We start from the raw sequence: 25,978 nt of genomic DNA on the forward strand, positions 1-25,978 counted from the left end.
AGTTCATTATCCACACACATAAAGCATAGAAGTCATGGATTCCTGAGCAAAAAAGAAAACCTCAGGCAATTGTTTAAAATCAAACACCCCGGAACATTTTCTCTCTCTCTTTTTTTTCTTGAATTCTCACCTGAAGATATTTTCCCATTCATCTTCAGATAGGGTGGGAGGGAGAGAGAGAGGGAGAGAGAGAAACATCAGTGTGAGAGAGACACACCGACTAGTTGCCTCCCCCATGGCCCCAACCAGGGCTGGGGACCGAACTGCAACCGAGGTACGTGCCCTTGTCCGGAATCGAACCTGTGACTCTTTGGTCCACGGGCCGATGCTCCAACCGCTGAGCCAGACCAGCCAGGGCCACCCCAGAACATTTTCATCTGAGTGTCACTAAGCGAGACTTGCCGTTCCTTACTTTTCCTCTCAATTAACCTTTATTCACTGGTGCGAAATTCAAAAATAGCCAAAAGTCGGCTGGGAGAAGAAAGTCGAAGAGGAAAGAGTTCAGAGGAGGATAGCTGGTCCTCGCCTCTCTAAAAAGCTAGTCTCTCGGTGGTGTGAATACCAAGTGATTTTTAGACTGCCCCTTACCTGAACCTCCCCTCAGAGAACGCAGGGGGCATTTCAAACAGTTACACCCAGAGATCTGCACAGGATGCCTGGCCTGCCCCTTCTCAGAAGAAGGTACCCAGATGGAAGGATTTAAACCCGAGAGAGGTGGCAGATCAGAAAATCATCTGCCACCAAGGACCCTTCTAAAGTCAGCCTAGGCTGTGCTGGTGTGGATTTCAACTTGGACTACAATGCTCTTACCCACTTAAAGGAGAATAATCAGAGGAACGATGGGGAACAGTCTCCCTGCCCCCCATTTATGTGAAATTAGAGCACTGACCTCTAACTCCTGTGCACAGGCACCCACAATGCCAGGAACCCCCAGAGGACTTCGTTTGTAAAGAAAGATGTACTTACCTTGGCCAAGCGATAAGGGTGAGTTCTTTTCACAGGATGTCTCATTCAGAGGCTAATTTGGTGCTTGTTACACAGAGGACAAGCAGTCAATAAATGCTACTGACTGGCAAGTAACTAGAAAAGCAGTTTGAATGCTCCTGAAATTAATGGTTTCTTAACCCCCGGATCCAGTCTTTAGTCTGGCATTTGAAATGTCATCCTCAGGACCTCTGTTTTAAAGAACAGTGTCACCGTGGATCCTTTTAGATCCTTAGGAAACCCTATAATTTTTTTGACCTCAAAGGCTTGGGGTCAGTCTATCTAAGACGACTACTGTAAATGGAGGAGTCATGCTGTCTGAGACTGAAAGCAATTCTCCTTCAAATTGGATTGAGCATCACCGAGTTCACAGAGAAATAAACTCCCCTGTTCCTACTTCCAACGGATGTTCTAGATGCCCTGGTAAATAGAAGATTCCAGAAAGCAGAAAGTGAGGACTACTTCCTCTTCCTACAAATCTTAACCTGTCACTTCTAATTTTTAAATGTAATGGGCTATGTGACCAGAAAAATAACATCATAGCCTCTTTCTCCCTTTTGCCTGTTAATGTGAATTCTGTCCTTGTGACCTTGCTTACATAGAAACAAGGGAATGAATGGGAGGGGAAGGGAATTAAAAGGCATCGAATGGACTGAATTGATTTACACTGGAAATGAGTAAGAATTCTTGGCCAATGAGTACAGACAGCACACAGAAGATGAAATAGGAAGGAAAAAGCAAGAGCCATCAGGGCAGGACTAGAAAGAGAATTTTTGTTTGCTTGGAAGAATGGGAAAGAGTTCAAATAAAGGAAGAGAGAATTATTAGAATAGTTATATTCAAAAGTTACTGAGAAAGAAGGGCAATGGGAAAAATTAATAAGCTTGTTCTGTGTTAAAAATTATCCATTATATTGAAATTGTTTTTCAAACGTTGTTGTTGGATGTCAGCTTGGTGTTCGTGTGAATGCCACCTTGTGCTAAGCTTGCACCACCAGGAGCTTGGCTTCGTATGAATTAAAGAGGTTGTCGCAGTTTTATCCAAGTCTAGTCTACCAGCTGAAAAGGTATTTAAATGTATGTCATTTTACTTGTCTCAACATTGGCTAATAAAAGGCTCCTCAAAATTTATTTCCGTAGAATCTGAGTGTTAGACAGAACAAATAGATTTGATTTTTTTTTTATTGAAGGAGAAACTTTCTATGATTTATATAGGTTTTATTGATTAATTCTAGAACCTAGATATATACTTTGTTTCTTTATGTAATAGGCTCTATTCAAATCCCCAAACCTCAAGTTATTAATCTTTTTTTGTAACAGCACTATACCCATACCATATAATTCACCCCCTCAGAGTGTACAGTGAAATAGTTGTTAGTATATTCACAGAGTTCTGCAATTATCACCACAATCAATTTTAGAACATTTCAGCGTTCCAAATAGGCACCAATACTTTTTAGCTATGTCACTCCACAAACCTTCCAGACTTATTCTCCATAGATTTACCTATTCTAGACACTTCCTATAAATCAAATCATTATATGTGGTCCTTCGTGACTTAGCACAGCACTTTCAGTGGTCATGTTGTAACATGTATCAGTAATTTTTATGTGACTTTTTTGACCTTTTCAGTTTCTTGAGAACATTCTTTAAAGCACAAAAGTTTTTAATTTTGATGAAGCCCTGTCTATTTATTTTTTCTTTGGCTGCTTGTGTCTTTGGTTTATCTAAGAAACTATTGCCAAATCCAAGGTCAGGAATATATAACTCTGTTTTTTCCTAAGAGTTTTATAGGATTTGTTCTTACATTTAGGCCTTTCATCCATTTTGAACGAATGTTATCTATGGTGTGAGGCAGGGGTTTAATGGCATTCTTAGGCACAAGAATATCCAGCATCATTTGTTGTAGATTATTCTTTCTTGATCAAATGATCTTAACAACTTCATTGAAAATCATCTGACTATAGATGCATGGTTTTATTTCTGGGCTCTTAACTCTACTCCATTGATCTTTATGCCTATAATTATTCCAGTAAGTACCCCATTTTCTTAGTCACCATAGCTTTGTAGTAAGTTTTGAAATTAGAAAGTGAAATCTCCGACTTTTTTTAAAAGACTGTTGGGCTATTCTGGGTCCCTTGGAGTTACATATGAAGTTTAAAATCAGCTGTGAATTTCCACAATAATCTACAGGGGATTCTGATGGGGGTTATATTAAATCTGTAGATCAATTTGTGGGAGTGTGCCATTTTAGCAATATTACAGTCCATGGACATGCAGTATCTTTCAGTTTGTTGAGATCTTCTTTAACTTCTTTTGACAGAGTTTTATAATTTCCAGAGTATAAGATTTGTACTTCTTTTGTTAATTTCTGTGTTTTATTCTGTGTTAATTTTTATTGTCATATAATTGCCTTTATTCCATTTTATTTTAAGATCGTTCATTGAAAAATATAAGAATATAATTCATATTTATATATTGATCTTATATTCTGAAAAGCTGCTTAACTTATTAGTTCTAATAGTTTTTTAGTGGATTCCTTAGACTTTTCTATATACAAGATCAGATAGTCTATGAAGAGAGATACATTTCCTTCTTCCTTTCCAATCTGAATGGCTTTACTTTCATTTTGTTGCCAAATTGCCCTGGCTGGAGCCTCCAGTACAATGTTGAATAGAAGCGGTGAAAGCAGACATCCTTGATTTTTGATTCCTGATCTTAGAGGGACATCCAGTCTTTCACCATTAAGTACAATGTTAGCTGTGGGTTTTTTACAGATGCCCTTTGTCAGGTTGAGGAAGTTCCCTTCTGCTCCTCATTTGTGGAGTGTTTTTATCATGAAAGGTTGTTAGATTTTGTCTGATGGTTTCCCTCTTGAGGTGATCTATGCATTTTGGTTTTTGTTCTAATGATACAGTGTGTCACATTAATTAGTTTCACATTTTAAACCAATCTTCTACCCCTAGGATGAATCCCACTTCTTCATGGTATATCATCGTTTGTATATGTTGCTGGATTCTGTTTGTTAGTATTTTGTTCAGGATTTGTGCAGCCATAGTGATAAGAGATGTTGGCCTGCAGTCTTTATTCTTGGGATGTCCTTGGTTTTACTACCAGGGTGATACTGGCTTCGTAAATGAGTTGGGAAATATTCCTCCTTATTTGATATTTTTGAACAGTTTGTAGACTTGGTATTAATTCTCCTGTAAATGCTTAGAAGTGTTTAATTCACTTGTTCATAAACATTTTTCCAGGGCCTATTAGTGCTCTCGTAGGCACTGGGGATATAGTAGTAAGTGAGTTCTTGCCCCCAGAAGGCTAAAGGCTAAGATTATTTTGCTAATTAGCTAACTGAAACATGAATATTCAGCTTCTTGGCCTCACATTCATTTAAGATTTAATAACAAAAAGTATGAAATAGGGACATAATGAATTTAGTATTCTAATTCCCATGAGCTGCATTAGCATTGAGCATATGCTCTCTTTCTCTCTCTTTCTCTCTCACCTTCTTCTTCCCTCTCTCTCCTCTCTCTTCCTCTCCCCTTCCTCCCTACTTTTAAGCTCTGCCCTGATCTTTCCCCTGCCTCCCTTTGAACCCCTACTTCTGTCAACCTAATGCAGGGTCCTAAGAGGACAGGTGCGTTAGTTACACGGACCCCTGCTGCTGTGCGAACGCTCAGAAGGGCTGTCTTTCTTGGGCACCTCGGTCTGAGAAGTGATGAGACGGTCAGGCTGTATAGCATAGAGGTGGTATTTTGGGGTGTGTGGAGAGAGTCAAGGGCTTTTTTTATTACTCTGATCAGAGCATTTTGACAGCTTCTAGTACAAACACAGCTTGCTCTGGCCTTGCCAATAAATATTTCCCCTAGGGGCTGAAAGACTTATTTGTATTCAAAGCCAGACAGCTGTATCTCTACCACAGATTGTGGGGATGGCCAAGGCTACCTGAGGTCGCTGAGGCAGTGAGGGACCTTTCAAACTGCGTCCCCTAACAGAAGAGCATGATTTGTTCCCATCACAGGAAGAGGAGAGGGGGACCCCAGGATCTAACTGCACGCAGCTGCACGATCCCCTCTGCCAGGCTGACTGAAGGCTCTAAGTCAGACTCTTCCAGACAAGACACTGTGAGTGTCCAACAACAGGGCAGGTGCTGTGTCTTCAGAAGCTGCCTGAGCGAGAGCAGACCCTGCAGCGTTGACTGTGCACCACTCCAGCGACCACGCTCACGAACTGGTGCGTTTCCTTCCCTGGCACAGCCTTCACACACTGCCACCACAAGCGTGTGCCGACCATGCACTGTGTGCCCAGGACTGTGCCAGATACTAATGAAGATAAGCAAGAGGAGATTCTGGACTGCAAGAGTCCAGGCTTAGTGAGGAACCCCCACTCCGGCGGAGGGTGTAGGACGGAGTACTTGGTTCCAGATGAAAGTCCTTTTCCAGAGGGTCTGGATAAGACTGCATGATGGCCCGACGTCATGAGCTGCATGTAAAGTTCCCATGCAGCATGGCTAACATGAGAAGATAAACAGGAACGTCTCCAGGCAGTACCTCCACAGCCTAGAATTCCATAGCAATCTGAGTAGGTGTCTGAGCACCTCTACGTGCTGGGCACTGTGCCGAGTGTTGGAATACAGTGTTGAGTAAGACACAATCCCTTTCCTTAGAATGGACTAAACGTAATTCAGTAGCTCAAGTAAGACAGCCACTCTGTCAACAGTGATGAATTTCTTAAAAAACCAAAGGAAACTATAAATCAAAGCAGTTGCTGTTACAGAACACACTAAGCCCCACGCAAGGTACGATTTACTGATAACGCTGTTCTATAAAGACTCAAAGTCTCTGGTGTTTTCCAAACCAAGTGTCAAATTACTCCCTTGATTGATTTGTTTCTTTCTTAACCAACAGCATGAATAGAAAGACACCTTCCTCAGATCTCAGTAGCATAAACCATTCAATATCTTAAAGCAGAAAATAATGTAACATGAAACCCCTTATAGGCCCAAACAGATACTTCACACTGTGTATTTGTTCGTGTTTGACTTAGACCATTAGTCCCAACCTTTGCTGTGAGCCTGCTCTGTGGCAAATGTGTAGCAGGGCTGAGTGTTTGGACAGAGAAAGGGACCTCGGCAGAGTGATGAAGGCTGTCTTGGGGGCTGTCTGTGCTGGTTACACAGGATGACTCAGCCCTGGCCCCTGGCCCGAGGAGCTTACAGTCTGGAATGAGAGTGAAGACAAAGCCTTGAATAATATTTTAGGTAGGAAGTGAAGTCCTGATTAAGCTCTGCGAGGGCAGGGAATTAACAAAGATAAATGGCATGGGCCAAACCACGAGACTGATTTTCATATGGTTGTGAGTATATTCTTATGAGTCAGCATCCATCTCATATGTGAGAAGACTACACACACACACACACACACACACACACACGGACATACAGGATTAGTTGCTCTGGGAGATATAGATATAGACGATAGAGATATAGATATGGATACAGATACAGATATAGATGATATAGACATAGGTATGGATATGGATATGGATATGGATATGGATATAGTATAGATACAGATACAGATATAGATATAGCTATACAAATTCTTAGGGTTACTGGAAGGATTGCCCATCTAAGCTCAAGCCAGGCACAAATTTGGCAGGACAGGGTCTCAGACAGGACAACTGGACCAGAAAACACATCCTCTGAAGAGGAATAGGTGGTATTAGAGGAGTTGATCAAACAGAAAAATTTCACAATGCTAATGACAATGTCAAATTCATGAGCCCTGGCCACTCACCACCAGCCGCTGACCACTCCCACACACACCCGGCCCCAGCCACACTGGCCTGCTCCTGGGTCCAGGTTGAGACACTGTCCCTGCTGGAGCGTCCTTGAGCTGGGCTGGGACACCCGCCCTCTACTCACTCGTGAGTTCTGACAATGCTGCGCCATCCGCTATAAACCTCGCTAAAGTCCTCCTGACTCCCTGCAGACCCCAACTCTCAGCAGTGAAGCTGTCCTCCTAGGACATGAAGTGGGGGGTTAATAACAGGTGCAGAGCACAGTTACTAGTTTAGTTTATGTATTTTTCATCTACGTGTTCCTTTCATTATCAGAGTTGTGGCTCGAGAGAATAATGAGGTCAAAGAGGTATAGAGAATAGACATGGCTAAGATTATATAATATCATACGAATAAGGTAATAAAACAGTGTAATAAACTTCCTGGCCTTTAATATTCAGAAGGACAACGAGCTGTCTCAAGGATTAAACAGCGTAGAAATGTCCTTTGGAGATGATGAGCACATCTGGGGACTCGGGCATCCATTTGCGTTTTATTATGACAGGATGCTTTGCTTATAAATTGGAAAAATTAACTATGTCCATATGCGCCCGCTGAAGGGTAAAACTAGGAAAACAAATCTACTTATATTTGCCTTTTTGAGTCAAATGGAAGCTTTCAGTAAAGTAGCTGATTAGTTTAGGGGGTTGTTTTGCTTTTGTCTTTGTTTTAATCACAAAGAAAAAAGGGGGAAAAGGAAGAAAGGAAAAGCCCACTATTGTCTGAGAGACATGACAAGACCTCGGGACCCTCTTTTTCTTGGATCCACCCATTTTTATACAACCAGGCACTTCTCAGTTTGGGCTTTGCGAGGAAATGTGTCCAACAACCAGGTCACGAACCAGAAAGCATAGACTGAATGATTAAAAACCTGACTCACATATGTTAAAGGTAACTTTGTAAGAAATCTATTTAAGGATTCTCCGTTCTCACAGTGACTCACCTCACTGGGCAGTGGTCCAACTCAGCTGTCTAACATCTTTCTCCCAAACCATCTCTCAGCAATGGACAGAGGAGCAGCCCCCGGGATGTTACAAAGGAGCCCCACAGGGACGTCCACTCTGGCTGAGGATGTAAAAGTCGCCAGAGAATGTCACTCCCACCCCAACAACCACAACAAGCCATCGAGTCCACAAAAGAAGGCCATTTCCAGCCTCTCAGGCAGCTGATGTTGTAAAATAACCTAATGAATGAAAATCATGCTGCACCAAGGAGACAGGAACATACGAACATACAACTATTCCACCCAGACTGGCAGGGCGGAGGTGGAGACCACTGGCAAAGAACGAGGCAAGAAGAGAATCCTACAGGTTTAGTTAGCATTTCAGAATGTCCCATCGAGTGAAACCACTTTTTAAAAATCTAGTAGTCGTTTGACAGTTATTCATTGATAATAATAAAAGCTAACGTTCAACCAGCAATGTGGCACCCCGCTCTATACTCTGTGCCTTTCATGTCTTGAATTACCCGTGGCAGGAGGTAAAACTATTTCATAGATAAAGAAATCAAAGCTTAGCAAAGTGAAATAATTTTCTCAGTGGAATCCCCGTCTGCTGGTCTACAGAGTTAGTCTCTGGATCAGGTCATTTTTCTCTTGATGCTTATGATCAGAATGCAAATCAGGGGGTGCTTAGACTATTGAAATTCTCTGAATTTCTGGAGCCGATTTTCTTCTAAAATGTAAATATGACTCCTTCAGGAATGTTACAAATATGTAAAACAAGAATAAGCTATATTGTCAATGGTATTTAACACACGACTGATAAAGTTTTCATATTTGGAATTTAATTTCTCTTTCCATGAAACTAGATCAGAGGGGCTCTGCCCGCCCTTCTCACTTAAACAAGTCGTGGTGAAGACTGTTCAGACAGAGGAAACGTATTTCGGAACGAAGTCACAAAAGTCATTATTTTGTGCCTCTTTGAGCCTACGGTGTGGCAGCCACATATTTTCATCAGTACAATAACCTTTTCCCATCCTTTGCGAGAAAGAGGGCGCAGAGGACCTGACGGGGCTCTCTGCCACGGACAACCAGAAAGATGATGGTGGTGGGACAGTGATGATAGATCATTATTAAATGTTCACCAAATGGTTACATCTGACTTAAATCACCACAATGGCTCTATGAGTGTGGGGGAGGGGAAGGCTCCTCTACTTTCAGAAGTTCTTCTGGCTCATCTAGTTAACAGGAGACAGATTAACGGGAGAAAAAGCTGGTGAAATAACCAAATGTAATTATATATGGCCATACAAGGTCCCATAAGAATATAGGACCCAGCCCTGCTAGTTTTGCTCAGCGGTTAGAGCATCGACCGGCAGACCAGAAAGTCTCTGGTTCGATTCCGGTCAAGGGCACGCACCTTGGTTGTGGTTTGTATCCGACCCTGGTTGGGGTTATGTGGGTGGCAACCTCACATCGATGTTTCTCTCTCTCTCTTCCTCCCTGTCTCCCTTCTGCTCTATCTGAAGATAAATGCAAAAATGTCCTTGGGTGAGGATAAAAATATATATATATATATATTTATATGGCCTAAGGACGAATCAGGCAGTTAAGGTTTACATGCCATCTTCAGCAAAGGGAAGTAGGGGCCATGGTTTGGGACCTTAAAGGGCAGGAAGGCGATTCACACAAAGGTGGGAATACAATGTTTGGGGGACACAAAGACTTGCTGGTCCATCTTTATGATTTTTTTTTTTTTTTTTTTTTTTTTGGTACGTGCCCCTAGCGGGAACTGAACCCGAGACTCTCTGGTTCGCAGGCCGATGCTCCAACCGCTGAGCCAAACCAGCCAGTGCTCGCTGGTCCGTCTTTATCCACGGGACACAGAGAGGACGTGGAATACCTGGGCCTCGCTAGGTGCCTCCTGCCTGTCACACCTGCTTCCTACAAACTCGTCATCCGCGATAACAGCACCCTTCCTGGGGCAGGCCCTCGCTCTAAATCCCTTTAGGCAGCTAGGGAGACGGGCAAAGGTTCTGCCTGAGTCTCTTGTTTCTTGAAAATAACCAGCTTGAAATAATCAGTAGCTTCAAAAAGGCATATTTAGGGGTGGTAAATCTCTGCTCCTGCTCAGAAGAAATTATCATTGTCGTCGTTCTCATCTTACAGGTGAGGAACCGGAACCCAGAACTCAGGGCCCGGCCCTTCAGAGACCGCGCAGGTGGAGGGGTGCTGGGTGGTCGCAAACCCACCGATCCGCTCAGGGCGGGTCTTCCCTCTGCTGCGCCTCTGAGCCACGAGCACCCCACAGTGACACGGTCTGCAACTCCTGCTTCTTACATGAGGTCGCTGGACGAATAGCTTACGGCTCTGGGATCCTAAGCCAGCCCCATCCGTGGGATAAAGGGTGTGGATAAGTGAAATGCACTGGAAGTGGAAATACCCCTGACTCCTCCCCCAAGTCAGCCTGCTGACCGGCAAGTGCTTTTGCATGGTGACGCCTTGAGCTGGTGCTGGGAGGCTCCGATGGCAGATCTTCAGCATCTGCTGAGAAATAACCACTTCCTACTCTTCGGTAAATTAGGAGCAACCTGGAGACACGTTCTCAAGCAAGCTCATGCCATCCAAACAACCACCCGGCACTCAGATCTCCAATGCCAGAAAGTAATTTTTGAGAACATAACCATGTTCTTTAAAAAAAAAAAAAAAAAAGCGTAAACACTTGCAACTGATGTGGGTTCATGAAGCCGCGTATTCCAAGCTGCTCCACTCTGAGGCATTTTGAAGTAAACCTCAAACACGGACTCTCATTGTTACACTTGAAAAATTCATAACAGCTCATCAATATCTTCAAATGTTCAATCACAGTTCAAATTTCTCTGCTTGTCTCCTACTTATTTGCTGTGGCTTGAATATGATGTTCTTTTTTATAGTAATTATAGGTCATTTTCCAAAATTCCTTCCCTGAGATATGAAAGGATGTTATGCAATTTCTAAAAAAAAAACGTTGTGGGACAATGTATTTAGCAAACACCGGATTAGACCAAGTTAAACATATTTCTTTACTGCAGGACTCTCCCTGTGCTTCAGGACGTTAACGAGCAGCGAGGTGCTTTGCAAGAACCGTCTGCTGTGCACTTTTCCACGTCTGCGGGAACATGGATTCCGCTCTCTGCAGCACACTCAGCAAATACCACCGGAGGCCAGTCACGTAAGTTTCGTGTCAGTTTTCTCTCCCTGGTGTCAAATGTAATGGGGTTGGTTGTGTTCTCCTGGAAGTTTTAATGAGGATCGATATGGTCTCTACAAAGCCTGAGTTCTGTTACTAACTGAATTTCAGAACTATGGCTACAATATTGCCAGAGAAATGAGTGGATCCAAGTTCTCCGTCACTGGTGGGAGTGGGATACATGCAATATCTTGAGAAAAATAATTTTCTAGAACTTTCACAGAAGAATGGATGTTTTTTTATCGGCGTGAAGTTATATCCCTCAGTTTCTCAGGTCCCAGCTCCCTTAGTCCAGTCCTGCCAGAGGTGCAGCGGGGGATTCAGCAGAGCTAGAAGCAGGGTCAGTGTCCAGAGTTTCTGTTCCCTGGTGGAGTCGAGTCGGGCAGAGCACCAGGTTAAATTCAGTCTATTGGGTGAGTCCCATGTGGCATGAGCCACATGATTGAATGCAGGGGAGCACCACCCCCTCCCCACAACGAGAGAGCCAGGAGCACAGGCAAGCAAGAGAGAGCAAACCAAGAGAGCAAACTCCCTTTGTTCAGGAGTTTAAATATCTCAGCTTTCGTGCCCTTGCAGTGGCCACGCCCATTCTGGCCCATTACCTGCTCTCAGGTATGACTGACAGGTAAGCACCATCCCACGTCATCCAGACCTTACTGGGCATGTGTCTAAACTGCCTTTGTCCAGTCCCTTCCCCCACTGAACTGAGGGGAGGAGACCTGGAGAGTGTTAACTGTAGCTTCCTGGCAAAGCTGGATAAATGCCATGTCTATATGATCTAGTCTTTTCTCTACTCCTTTCCTGTTCAATAATAACCATGTTATTAAAACGGTATCACTAATGCAAGTAACATGTGGACAGAAAAATGACCATCACGTGTTTGGAAACAGGAGTTGAGTATATGATACAGGGTCTGAACACATGGCTAGCCAAGGCGCAGAACGCTGAAACCACACTGCTCTTGGAGCTCAGAGCCTGAGGTCAGACTTTTGCATAACACAAAGCTGTTCTGTGTCAGGGAAACAGCCCTTTCCCCACAGAGACGTCCCTGGTGACAACCCTTTCCCAAAACTAATACAACCGAGAGTGTTGGAGAGGAGTTTCTCATTTTTCTCACAAGGAGTTGAAGATAAGCCATCTGGGAAATACAGATTCCATTTCATAATTAAGGCATATCCAGGACATTTTGTCAGCTTCAGCAATAACAAGGCAGAACATTTGAAATTAGGTGCCTCCAAGAGATTTGAGATGTGCCATCTTTGAATGAACAATGGCCAAGTAGACGTATCTGGTTCAAGCACTTCCTGTCTGCTTCTCCTGAGCTACGCGTTATATCTCCAGCACCACCTAGAATTCTAAAACCAGCAGTGCAGGGAGAAGCGACTCAACCCGAGTTTCAGGAAGAAACAAGCTGCACAGAAGACCATTCTCTTGCATCTCCTCTCAGTGGGGGTCGGAGAGAAAGCGGAAAGCTGACAGTGTTACATAGGATTGCACTTAGTTGGCCCAAGTGACCCTGATGTTTTTGTGAAGTCACCTTCCACCAGGGCTGCCACCACCATAGAATGGAATGGTGCATATCTACCAAGAACCATTCCAAAAATCTCTATCTTTCAGGACCATAAGAGTTCAGTACCCCAGGGTTTTGGTTTTGTCTTTTTTAATATGTTTTTATTTATTTATTTTTTTAGAGAGAGAGAGGAAGGGAGAGAGAGATTAAAACATCCATGGGAGAGAGAAGCATCAATTGGCTGCCTCCTGTACACCCCCTACTGGGGACTGAGCCCACAACTGGGGCGTGTGCCCTGATCAGGAATTGAACTGGGACCTCTCAGTTCGTGGGATGTTGCTCAGTCCACTGAGCCACACCTCTGGGCCAGGGTTTTGTTTTGCTCAGGATTTTACTTAGCTGACTTGCTTGAGCCTGGGCAGAACAGCAGTCAACATGAGAGATGCTCACTGGGATGCTGGTTGATTTCTGTTTTCTTTTGCATTAGCTGCCCTGAGAGCGAAGTCAGAAAAGTTTATTTTTGCTGGCAGGCATATCTGAGAACATGACTGCAATTACCACCCACTCATTTTCCAAGCTAGGGCTATAAAGAGTGAGGGATGTCAGTGTCTCCTTCCAGTCCAGTGACGATTTTGGAATTGCTAGTCTGTGGGAGTTTCTCTGTTGCCTCCTCATTAATGACTAGACATCCATATTGAGGCATTATTTCCAGAAACCTTCCAGGTGCTAGACACAGGGTTTGGTACGGGGGCTTGCTGGTACAAAACTTCAGGGTTTGCAGGCTAATTGAGGAAACAAAGGTAAGATTACATAGCGTGGCACTTGTAGTCTCTTTTTCAACTCTTTATTATGAAAAATGGCACAAAAGTGAAGAAATAATATATGTTGAGCACGTACGTATTCATCACTTCTATTAAAAATAAACTAGCATTTACCATCATTTGCTTGATCACTGTGTGTGTGAGATTGTTGAACAACTTGAAAGTAAGTGGCAGATACCATGACACTCAAAGCCCCTAAATAATTCAGTCACGTCTCATCTCTTAGAAAAAGGAACATTCTCCTCCCATTGGATCATGATATAAATATCATATCTAAAAATGTTTGTTATAATTTCCAAATACCATCTAACATCCAATGTATATTCAAATTTCCCAACTTGTCCCCAAAATGTCTTTTAGAGCTATTTTGTTTTGTTCTAACCAGGATCCAATTAAGGTTTACGCATAAGATTTAGTTGTTACTTTTCTTAGTATCATTTAATTCCCCCTGCTTTTTTTCGTAGGATACTAGCTCCTGGATTCTTTGAAGAGACCAGGCTAGTTATAGAATGTCCCATTTTCTGATTTTTCCAATTGCTTCCTCCTGGTATCCATTAACTTTGTCCCACTATCGGTGTTTCCTGTAAACTGAAAATTACACCTAAAGACTCGATTAAATGTGTTTGACAAGAAAACTTCATATTTTCATGCATTGCTGCTGGAAATGTGAGGTGGTGCAGCCACTTTGGAAAACAATCTGGAAGTTATTAAAAATATTAAACATATTAGGAACAAGGCAAGAATGTCTCTTCTTACCACTCCTTTTCAATACTGGGAGTTCTAGCTAGTGCAATAAGACAAGAAGAGGAAATAAAAAATATGCAGATTGGGCGCTGGCCAGTTTTGCTCAGTGGTTAGAGCATCGGCCCACAGACCAGTGAGCCATGGGTTCAGTTCCGGTCAAGGCACATGCCTTGGTAGCAGTTCATCCCCGGTCCTGGTCGGGTTGTGTGGGAAGCAACTAGTCAATGTGTGTTTCTTGCATCAATGTTTCTCTCTCTCTCTCTCTTCCTCCCTCCCACTCTATCTGATGATAAATAGAAAAATAACCTCGGGTGAGGATAAAAAAAAAATGTGTGCAGATTGGGAAGGAAAAAACAAAACCATTTTTATTCATAGAAGACATTAGCATTTATGTAAAAAATTTAAACAAAATAAAAAAAACACCTCTGGAACTAATAAACAATTAAGCAATTATAGCAAGTTTGCAGGATACAAAATTAATATTTAAAAGTTTATTGCTTTCCCATATAACAGCAATAAACAAGTAGAATTTCCTATTAAAAACAATACCATTTACATTAGTTGTGCCCCCAAAATGAAATTCTTTTTTTTTGTTTGTTTGTTTTTTATCCTCACCCGAGGACATTTTTCCATTTTTTGTTCAGGTAGAGTGGGAGGGAGGGAGAGGAACATAGAGAGAGAGAGAAACATCGATGTGAAAGGAACACATCGAGTGGCTGCCACCCACACAACCGACCAGGGCCGGGGACAAACTGCAACCAAGGCACATGCCCTCAGCGGGAACCGAACCCGGGTCTCTCAGGACCGCAGGCCGACGCTCTAACCGCTGAGCCAAACTGGCCAGGGCATGAAATTCTTAATGACAATTCTTAATAACAAATGAAATTTGTTAGGTATAAATCTAACAAAATATGTATACGATCTATGTGAAGAAAACTATAAAACTCTGATAACGAAAATCTAATAACTAAATAAATGGAGTGATATTATATGTTCATGGATAGGAAGACTTGATAGTGTTAAGATATCAGTTCTTCCTAACTTGATTTATAGATTAAATGCAATCACAACTAAAATCTCAGCAAGTTATTTTGTGGATATCGACAAACTGATCCTAAAGTATATGTAGAGAGGCAAGAGATTCACAATAGCTAACACAATATTGAAGGAGAAAAACAAAGTTGGAGGACTGATGCTACTCAACTTCAAGACTTGCTGTATAAAACAACAATAACCAAGGCAGTGTAGTGTTGGTGAAAGAATCAACAAATAGATCAGTGGAACAGAATAGAAATCCGGGAAACAGATTCACATAAATGTAGCGAACTGATCTTTGACAAAGGAGCAAAGGAAACATAATAAAGCCAAGAGAGTCTTTTCTACAAATGGTGCTGGAATGACTACACATCTACATGCAAAAAAAAAAAAAAACAAATTCTAGACACAGACCTTACACCTTCACAAAAATTAAATCAAATGGGTCATAGAACTACATGCAAAATGCAAAACTATACAACTCCTAGAAGATAACACAGGAGAAAACCTAGATGACCTTGGGTATGGTGATGCCTTTTTGGATACAACACTGAAGGCACAGTCCATGAATGAAATAATTGACAAGCCGTGCTTCCTTAGAATTTGAAACTTCTGCTCTACAAAAGACAATGTCAAGAGATTGAGAAGACAAGTCAGAGTAAGAGAAAATATTTGCAAAAGGCACATTTGAATAAAGGACTCATTTCTAAACATACAGAGAAATCTTGAAACTCATCAATAAGAAAATGAGCGACCCATTAAAAATTGGGCCAAAGATTTTAGCAGATACGTCACAGAGGAGGGCCGATAAGCATACAAAATGATGCTCCATCTCATATGTCATCAGGGAAATACCAATTAAAACAACAATGAGATACCACTACACACCTATTAGACAGCCAAAATCCAGAACACTGGCAATAAGTCTCTTACTCTGACTTGTCTTCTCATTGTCTTGACATTGTCTTGTAGAGATGAAGTTTCAAATGCTAACAAGGAGCAGTAGGAACTCTTCTTCATTGATGGTGGGATGCAAAAGGGTACAGCCACTTTGAAGACAATTTGGTGGTTTCTTAAAAATTAAACACTCTTGTCATACAATCTAGCAATCATGTTCCTTGGTATTTACCAAAAGGAGTTAAAAATGTATGTTCACACAAAATCCTGTACATGGATCTCAATAGTAGCTTTAATCATAGTTGCCCAAACTTTGAAGCGACCAAGATGTCTTTCAGTGAGTGAATGGATAACACTGTGGTACATCCAGACAATGGAAAATTATTTAGCATTAAAAAGAAATGAGCTATCGAGCCATTGAAAGACACAGAGGAAACGTAAATGCATATTACTAAGTGAACAAAGCCAATCTGAAAGGCTACATCCTGTATGATTCCAAGGCACCCTGGAAATAACAAACTACTATAGAGATAGTAAAAAGATCAGTGGTTGCGGGGTTTGGGGTAGGAGTGACGGATGAATAAGGGGAGCTCAGATGGTTTTTAGGGCCGTGGAAACACTCTGGATGATACTATAGTAATGGATACAGGTCAGTATACATTAGTCCAAACCCACAGAATGTACAACACCAAGAGCGAACCCTGATGTGAACTATGGACTTGGAGTGATGATGATGTGCCAGTGTGGGTTCGTCAGCTGTAGCAAGTATATCCCTGTGGTGAGAATGACAATGGAGATCTGGAGGGAGGACCCCACCTGCGGGCAGGGGGTATATAAGAAATCTCTTTACTTCCCTCTCAGTTTTACTGTGGACCTAAAACTGCTCTAAAAAATGTCTTAAAAAATTGTGACACTAACACAATAGTAATGGAATCAAAGAGAAAAAATGATAATGTATATATACCATATGATCCAGCAATTCCATCCCAAGGTGTAAATCCAAGAGAGATATTTGAAAATGTGTTCACACAAAATCTGATAAATAAGTCTCCATAGCAGCATGACTTATAATAGCCAAAAAGTAGGAAAAAACCCACTGCCCATCAACCGATCGATTAAAATGTAGAACATTCCATTCCATACAATGGGATATTACCAGGCCATAAAAGGGATGACGGACTGATGTTTGAATGAACCTTGGAAACATACTAGGTGAAAGCAGTCAGTCAAAAACACCACATATGATATGATTCCATTCGTACAAAATGTCTGGAATAAGCGAGTGTATAGAAGCACAAAGTAAGCTAGTGGTCCCCTAAAGCCAGGGGTCGGGGAGGAGGGTATGGGAGAGATTGCTAATGGAGTTTCTTTTGGGTGCAATAAAAATGTTCTAAAATTACTTTCTGGTGATGGCTGTACAACTCTGTGAATACAAAACAACCCTGAACTACACACTTTACATGGGTGAATTGTATGACATGAACTGACTCTCAACACAGCTATCAAAAAAGGGAAAACTCCATAGATAGTGTGATGCATTTCATATCGCATCACGTCAAGAGGCTCATAATTTCAGGTTGTCCCTCACTTAATGATGGTCATTTTAATCTCTGGTGAAGATGGGACCCCGATCTCTCCAGAGGAACGTATGCTTTCCCTTTGCAAGTAGAAAATAACCTGCGGGGTGATGGATTGAAAGGGCACAGCCAGCCTGCTCCCCAACACCTTCCCATCTAACGTAACACACACTGACAGCCTTGCCAGAGTCAGTCACTCACTGGGGACCGCAGAACAGCTAACACTTGTTTGTACAGATGCAAAAGCTCAGGTGCCTTCCAGGGTCCCTAGGCATGTTGGTGCACAACAGGGGCTGGTCCCAGGCCTTCTTTCGCTAACACAGCGGTCATGCCATTGCCCGAGGCTATCGTTTGCCTGGGAGAAGAAGCTTCTGCTGTGGTGAGGGTAGGACCCTGCTCCATGAGGACCCTGGAGGATCCAGGAGCAGCGGTGCCCGCCATGTCCCCGGATCTGTCTCTGGCTTCAAGAGTGTTTGGACGGAACAGACCCAGGGATGCCCCTTCCACCACCCTCCAACCCCTTTTACAGTCACCACCTTCAGAACCATCCTCAGCCTCCGAGACCAGCCAACACCGTTTTTTAACCTTAACTCCTTATTGCCAAGAAACCATGAGCCCCCAGATTTGTCAGAATTATTCCACCCAGGTGGAGGCCCGTCAACCGCCTGACCAACCTGCATCAGCGGGCCTCCTGCGCCCCCTCCCTGGGCTTCTGCTTCCACCTTGAGCATGTCCATCTGGAGGCCGGGGGCCACTTCTGGGAGTTGGCAGAAAAGCACATAGGCGTCCAGCATCTCTTGAAGACGTGAAACCAACAGCGAGGCCGGGCCCTCCTCCGGGACATGCTGAAGCCTGCCCACGGTGAGGGGGTGACACTCGGGACGCCATGGAACCCCCATGGCCCTGGAGAGGACCTTGAACCAGACCTTCTGGATCTGCACGCCCTGGGCTCTGCCTACACAGACCCTCCCTCTGTGGCTTCCTGCAGAACCACTTCCTGGAGGAGCAGGTGAAACTCATCAAGACGATGGGCGACACCTGACCCACCTCCGCAGGCTGCCGGCCCCCAGGCTGGGCTGGGTGAGTGTCTCTTTGAAAGACTCAACCTGATGCACAACTTGGAGCCTGTGGAGCCCAGGGGCCTTGGAGGGGGCCCTGTGGTCCCCTGGTGTCTGGTTTCTGTCTGAACCTCTCTCTCGCTTAAACCACTAGCCTCTTAACCAAATAGAAACAATAAAGCTTTTTACAGAAAAAAAATGGGATCCAAGAGCAAAAAGTATTGCCTTACAACCAGGAGGAAATCCAGAAAGACTTCTTGAAAGAGGTTGGACTTGCTGTGGGTCCAGGCTGAGACATAACACAATCAAAGAACCCCAAGCTTAAGTGCAGAGAGGAAAACATGGGTGATTGGTGGTGAGCAGAATTACGAGTAACAGCCTAATGATAAAGGGCGTGCGTTCTAGAGCCAAATTCCTGTGAAACCTTGGGCAAATTACATAACCTCTCTGTGCCAGGATTCTTTGGCTATAAAAAGATAATCATATTATTAACAACCTCCATTTCATAGGGTTTTTGTGAGAATGAAATGAGTTTTAGAACAATTATCCTGGCAATAGTGAGTCCACAAATATTGGCGATCATTACATTCCCCAAAATGTTTGGATAGCAATCGACCAAGGACAGAAATGCTGCAGAGACTACTGACCAACTGCCTTTCCCTCTGAAAACATGGCAGTGCCCCCGATCAGTGGGCACACCAGGGGATTGCTACTGGAAGAGGCGAAATGGACTCTAGAGAAAAAAATCTGAAATTGGAACCAAGAAATCTGGTTTGTAATTTCATATCTACCACCAACCACTGGGTATTCAGGGTAAGTCCTCTCTCTTCCCGAAGACTGGGCCTCTCTAGTGGTAAAATGGAGAGGCTGGACTATTTTACATCTGAGCCCTTTCCACCTCTCACTGAAATTCTAGCAGACCTCATGGTGCTCAGAGCTGCTACAGTAGTAGAGCATTAGTTCTTAGACTTGAAAAGCGAGTTGGCACACGTCATGTCTTGAAAGTTTGCTGATGTCTTGAAAGTTTGCTAACTTTCTTTAGTTTATTTTCTACTTCTTACTCTGTCTGAAACTTATTCTATCAGAAGACTGGCCAGAAAACAGAATTTGTGGAGGAGGGGATTGAAATCTTTGGTTGCATGAAGGTTTTTTTGATGCTCCTCAGTATACAATCTGAAGCATTTCTAAATGTGTATATTTTTGATTACGAAATATCGCGTGGAAAATGACAAATGTGCTGTGTCCTCAACTAGACATTTCATTTATAATATTTTTCTTCTTTGCACCATTCAAGACATGGTAGTCACTCAATCAGCAAATGTAATTGGTTGAGTATCTGATATTACAGCACCTCGTGGGAGAGGGGGGCTTGGGAAATGTCTCCAAGCTCATCTATTAACATTAATTACTGAAGTTCATGACAGATATTCTCTTGAAGGAGTCATTGTTTTCTTGACTCCTGGGTCTCCAGGGCCTTAAACGATGCCTGGTACAAAAAAGGTACCATGCAAATATGGTACTGTGGCGGTTTTACAATAACACGTGCAGATGCTCTGGTGCACTTCCTTTGAAGAGGGGGGACTTAATTTCTGTCCTTTTGAATGTGGGCTGGATTCCGTGATTCACTTCTCATTAAAAGAATAAAGCAAAAGCGATGGTGCATGATTTCAGGGACTGGGTTAAAAAGGCTCTGTGGTTTTCTCCTTCCTCATTCTCTTTTGAATCATTCCCTCTGGGGGAAGTGATCAGACATCCAGGAAGCAGCCACAATTCTGAGAAACTGAGGCCTCTAGCCCACAGCCATGTGAGTGCACCATCTTGGAACAGCATCTCCAGCCACAGTCAAGCCTTCAGCCGGCTGCACCTCGGCCGACATCTCTACTGAAACCGCAGGAGCCACCCTGAGCCAGAAGCATCCAGCTGAGCCGTTCCCAGATTCCCCACCTTCAGAAACTTTGGGAGTCAATGAATGACTGATGCTGTAAGCCACCAAGATTTGGAATAATCTGTGACTTAGCAATAAGTAACTAATACAGATGCGTAAATGAATGAGTAGAAAATGTGTTGTGCATGTATCAGAGGAATGTCAATATCCACACATCTTTCCCTTTAAAAAACATATTCTCCAATTTATTCCACATTTGATTGTGTCCTTATTTGAGTTATTCCTTATATGATTGAATTCCATGAGTTATTTTGTGGCAAAACGGTCAAAAGTGACAATAAAAATATCATGAAATGTGATAGAATCTGATCAAATTAGACGTGTGGGAAGTCTAGCTAACAGGAGGAAAAGTCCTGAGAAATCACACTGACAAGAGGCAAATACTCCTTCTTCTTTGTCTTTTCCATACTCAGACGTGAGCTGGCACTTCAGTAAACTTGCTTCCTGCTCCTTCCTTTTTGCTTCGAGAGAAAAAACAAACAAGCAGCAGCAATCAGCTATGGAGCGAGCCATTATCTGTGAGAAACAGGAACATTTCAATCAGGGTTAAAATGATCTCTTTAAGGATAAGGGGCCAAATGTATCTCGAATGGAATTTTCCAGGAGAGGAGCACATCGTGAGTGTGTCTCTCCAGTTAGCTTATCATCTAGCCGACTTAGAAGACAGCGTTACTAGTTGTATCTTTTTCAGGCTGGCTTGACTATTTGGATCAGTTTCAACATGGTGTCAAGAAAGCCCACTTTCTAAGGTTATTAACTGCAGTGACAGGAGACAATTCCGACCGCTTTAACAACAAAAGATTAAGGTCCAATGGCTCAAACATAAAGTTTATGTCTCACATCCATAATGTCTGAAACGTGTGTTCCTGGTGAGCAAGAGGCTCTTGTCTGAGCCAGAGACCAGCCCCTTCCCACCTGTGGCTCCATCCTCTGCACCATGTGGCTTCCAGGTCACTGCCCTCGTGCCTCTGAACAATAGAGAAATCACAAGAATCACATGTGAGAGAATCTGTGGGCCAGGCCTTGAGGTAGCACTAAACACTTCTGCTCACCTTTCATCGGCCAGAGCTCAGTCTTGTAGCCTTCTGACCACAAGGAAGGTAGTACGCCCAGGAAGAAGGGGAGACAGATTCTTGGACAAGTAGCCATGTTTGTCACAGTAATGGCATCACTTACCTCCCTACGGCCACAGGTCACTTCCTCACCTGACTCTCTTCCCCGGTCCACCCCATCTCTACCAGCACCCCTGACCCAAGATAAACTTCCGTTCTGTATGCCACACACCTGTCTCCATTCTGTTAACGACTGCGTAACTACCGTCGCTTATGGATCTGCCTTTCCGCCTCCCATTAGCAACTGCAGAGCAGAGGGCATGACTTTGTGTGTATCCACAGTACCTGGCAAAAAACCAGGACTCGTTTTGAGCAACAAAGGGATAGACTGAAGGACGAATAAGATGTTATTCAGAACAAGACCAGGTCCGAGAGTCTGGATGACTGTGGGACACGACCACTCCTTAACAGATCACTGGAAGTACGCAGGAAACACCAAAGGACCTTAATAACAATAACTGGCACGTGTGTGGAGTGCTTCGTCTCTTCTTGGCATTGTGCTCAGCACTTCTTTCCATATTTCCTGTTAAGAATACGATGAGGGAGGCACTAATAGTATCCCCACTTTATAGGTAAGGAAGCGGATGCTTGCAGAAGTTAACTATCTTCCTAAAAGTCATCGTGCGCAGAGTGGTACAGCCGGAGTCCGGGCCCAAGCAAGCACTCTAGCCCTGGGTGCTGGATTTCCGTGCTTGGGTTGGAAATCCAACCGATGGCCCTGCGGGAATGCTTCCCACTTCAAGATTTTGTACGGTAAGAACTCGGGTGCTGGCCTGGGAGGCAGAGAGGGGAAGTCCCTTCAAACTCTCCCTTGGTGTTTTTAGGACCCGGGTTTATACTGCACGTCCCTGTCAGGTAGCTGCAGTGGGTCTAGGAAAGCTCTCTGAGCATCGAGAAGCTGTTCTGTGTCTCCGCTGAAGTAACCCACATGCTTTGAAAAAGCTCAGCCCGGCGTTTGGAGCAACCAAGGCTCAGTGCACCTGATGTGGCAACAGATGAAAGGCGAGATGGCTCCATCTATTCAGGGGCCTGCTTCTTTCTTTACTTTTGTTTGTTTTTTAATGAATAAAATTGCCTTTGGAGGGACCCATAGAAAGGTGACATAGTAGCATAATCCAAGAGTCTCGATGGGTCTCAGGCACATATAAGCAACTGCTTGTAGGGAAGGCAGAGCAGGGGCTGTGGGGAGCCCAGGTTCGAGACTCCCAGGCTCTTGTCTTGACCATATGCTTTGGGGTGAGTGGTCTGTCCTCTGGGAACCTCACTTCCCTCGCCTGCAAAGTAGACATAATGACAAGACCCGCCTCATTAGGGTTGCTCTGAAAATGACATGCGTTCAAACACACAAGGTGCCAACAACCATGGCTGGCACATAATAAATACTGAATGTGACCATTCCCTGCAGGTTCAAGTTGGTGATGGTATTTCATTATTTTCGCACCACGTGGACCCAAGGATTCAGGAAAAACATTTATCTCGGGGTCATAAAGCAAAAGAGTGATAGAAGTGGGTGGGCAAGAACTAGCTCAGCAGCTTGGCGCTGGCCCCAGAAGCCAGGAGTTTCCCAGAGTCCTCTGAACTCAGTGACCAGCCTGGCCAGCCCCGCCCCTTCACTGAGCCCAGATCATGGGCAAGTCCTTCCGAACAGCCCTACTTTGGGAACCAGCTTACAAGTCAGCAAAGGGTGTTTGTTTTGTCGAGAGTCGTCTAACTGGCTGCAGAACACAGCGGGAATTCTTCACCACCTTGTGCAGCCGCAGGAGCAGCCTCGGACATATTCATAAACACAGTGCTGACGGGCACATCACGATGAAGTCATGTCAGGCATTATTTGTGTACATTAATGGAAGCGGGATTCCAGGGACAGAGAACATTCCCAGAGGGAGCTGGCCCACTTTATTATTTTTATGTAGGTTCTGAAGTTATTAATTTCTCAGGTATGGTGTGAAATGAAGCTTGATTCCATTAACCATAACCCAGGCACACAGAGTCATCCCATTTCCCAAAGCAATACAGGCAAATAAACCTTTAGGTAATAAATGGAAATGCATTCTCTCTTCTCTCCTTATGTTGCAGGGAAAAATGAACAGATTTTCCTGAGAGGAGGCTCTGCTACCTCAGACTACATCCTCAGTCCCCAAGGGGAACACGATGAGATCACCTCCCCCAGATATCTCAACACTGGGGACCTTTTAATTCATTAAGATTTAATACCAGACCTCAATAAAGGCTCTGCTGATGTGACATCAAACTACTCAAGTCTTTGAAGACTCGGAGGAGATGAGTATTTTGCATGAAATAAAGCAGACACTTTGATGGCCAACTTAATTACTCAAATGCCAATCTGTGTGCTTTTGATGTCAAAGACACAAAGCCTAAGACAGTTACATTTAAGCCAAAGTACCAGTTCATTTCTCAGCCACTATTCAAATAGGCAAGAGCCCCTGGGAGAAGCCTAAACATTTTATACCCTGAGTTGCGGGGACAGAGCCGCAATGGCCAGGCATTTATGGAAAATTCCTTGTGACCTGGACTCACTGTTTTTGTTTTTGTTTTTTCATTTAGTTTTATAAAACCCATTTCATTCTATTGATTAAAAACAAAGAAATCATATGATGGGTCACGAAAACAAAGTATTTCCCAAGTGGGCTGTGCAGGTCAGGACTGGAAGCAAACATGAAATTATAATCCCTTGCTCACCTCATCACCCAACCAAAGCCGGAAAACCCAGCATGGACGGCCCATGTCACACTGTGCTCACAGCCGAATGGAAGAGGCGACCACCTGCTCTCTACAGAGACTCTTCCACAGGCTCGGACCCCAAACCTGGCAGGCATCCTCAGCCAACGCACTTGTAAATGACAGAACCAATAATCTGATGTGCTGCTGTCTGTCAGAGTCCAAGAAACTCCCTGAAACACCATCTTTAAAAATCCACATTTCTGCACCCAGATGTGGCCCGCTGTCCACAGCCAATGTCGGCTTTCTGGTGACAACCACGGGCAGCCTGCTAGATGTTCCTCCCTGACAGCCTTTCACTTTGCAGCCGCCAGAGAGACGTGAGTAAAAGCAAATCTGTGGCCTGTAAGGCGAAATTAATTCTAGGCTGTAATAAAGAATAAAAGGCATTTATTCGAGCAAAAGGAGCTGTAGTCCGGGTGACACAGAGTCAGGCAGCAACTGTGTTCCCCTAGACAAAGGGGAGGCTACGCTTTAGAGCGGCAGTTCCCACCCAGGGTCCCAACTAGGTCTGTTTTATGTAAATAAGCTATCAAGTTGTACGGCTCTGATTGGTCAGTATAGATGCCAATGAGGATTTACTTTGCATAGTTCTGATGGGATGGGGCAGGTCTCAGTCGGTTGGTAGAAAGACAAAACCAGGGTTTCCCTGCAGTGTTGACTCAGACGGTGTAAATAAACTGAGTTCAGCTTGAGGTTCAAGAGTCCATGAGGAGCCCCTGTCAGCAAATGGCCACGAGACTCTTATTATTTATAAAATCGGGGCCCTCGGTTGACCATGGGGATTCCATCTCAGTAGATAAATTTCTTCTCGGCATTCACGTTAAATGAATCTTTCTTCTCGGGGTCCACAGGCCCTACACCCAAGACCTGGGAGCTATCAAAGGCCACCACCAGTAGGTTCCTGGGCACCAGCTGAGACCAACTCCAGTGTGGATCGAACAGGCCAGCCAGTGGAATTGTGACCCTCACCTTTTCCCTGGCCGGCCATGCTTCTATCTATGCTGAATTGGTCCTTCAGCTTGGCAGGGAAGACTGAACATTCCCTGATTTGGGAGCCGTAAGTCCCATTTTCTCAATGTTCCTGCTGTTCCCACTTCACAACTCCCGGGGCCCAGTCTCCTGGACCTCGAGCCCGTGCAGTCCGGCCTGGCTCACCTCTGCCTGGCCCCCATCCGGGAGTCAGGACACCTGTCAGCTGTTGCCCACAAGTCTCCTCAAGTTGAGGGAGAAGCACCCGTATTTTGCCTTCTTCACTGTCATTCTGGCACATTGGTTCTTGAAACAATCCAATTTCAAGCACCAACTTTCCTCCTTGGAGACACCGAAACAAAGCAAGTTACAGAAGGTCTGTCCCAGAGCTGGGAACGGAGGACGTTTAAAGCCAGCCCCCTGGTGGGAGGCGCGGCTGGACCCCAGCTCCAGTGCCACCGTAGGAACTTCATTGCCTTCCTCTGGCCTCTTCTCCTCCTTCCCCTCTGATTCAGACGGGCCTCCCCCAGCGCCCTGACTCCCCACCTCCTCCCCCTGCATGACCACTCCCTCAG

The sequence above is a fragment of the Molossus molossus genome, unplaced genomic scaffold (assembly GCF_014108415.1).
Source record: "Molossus molossus isolate mMolMol1 unplaced genomic scaffold, mMolMol1.p scaffold_m16_p_23, whole genome shotgun sequence".
In the NCBI taxonomy this organism is placed as follows: Eukaryota; Metazoa; Chordata; class Mammalia; order Chiroptera; family Molossidae; genus Molossus; species Molossus molossus.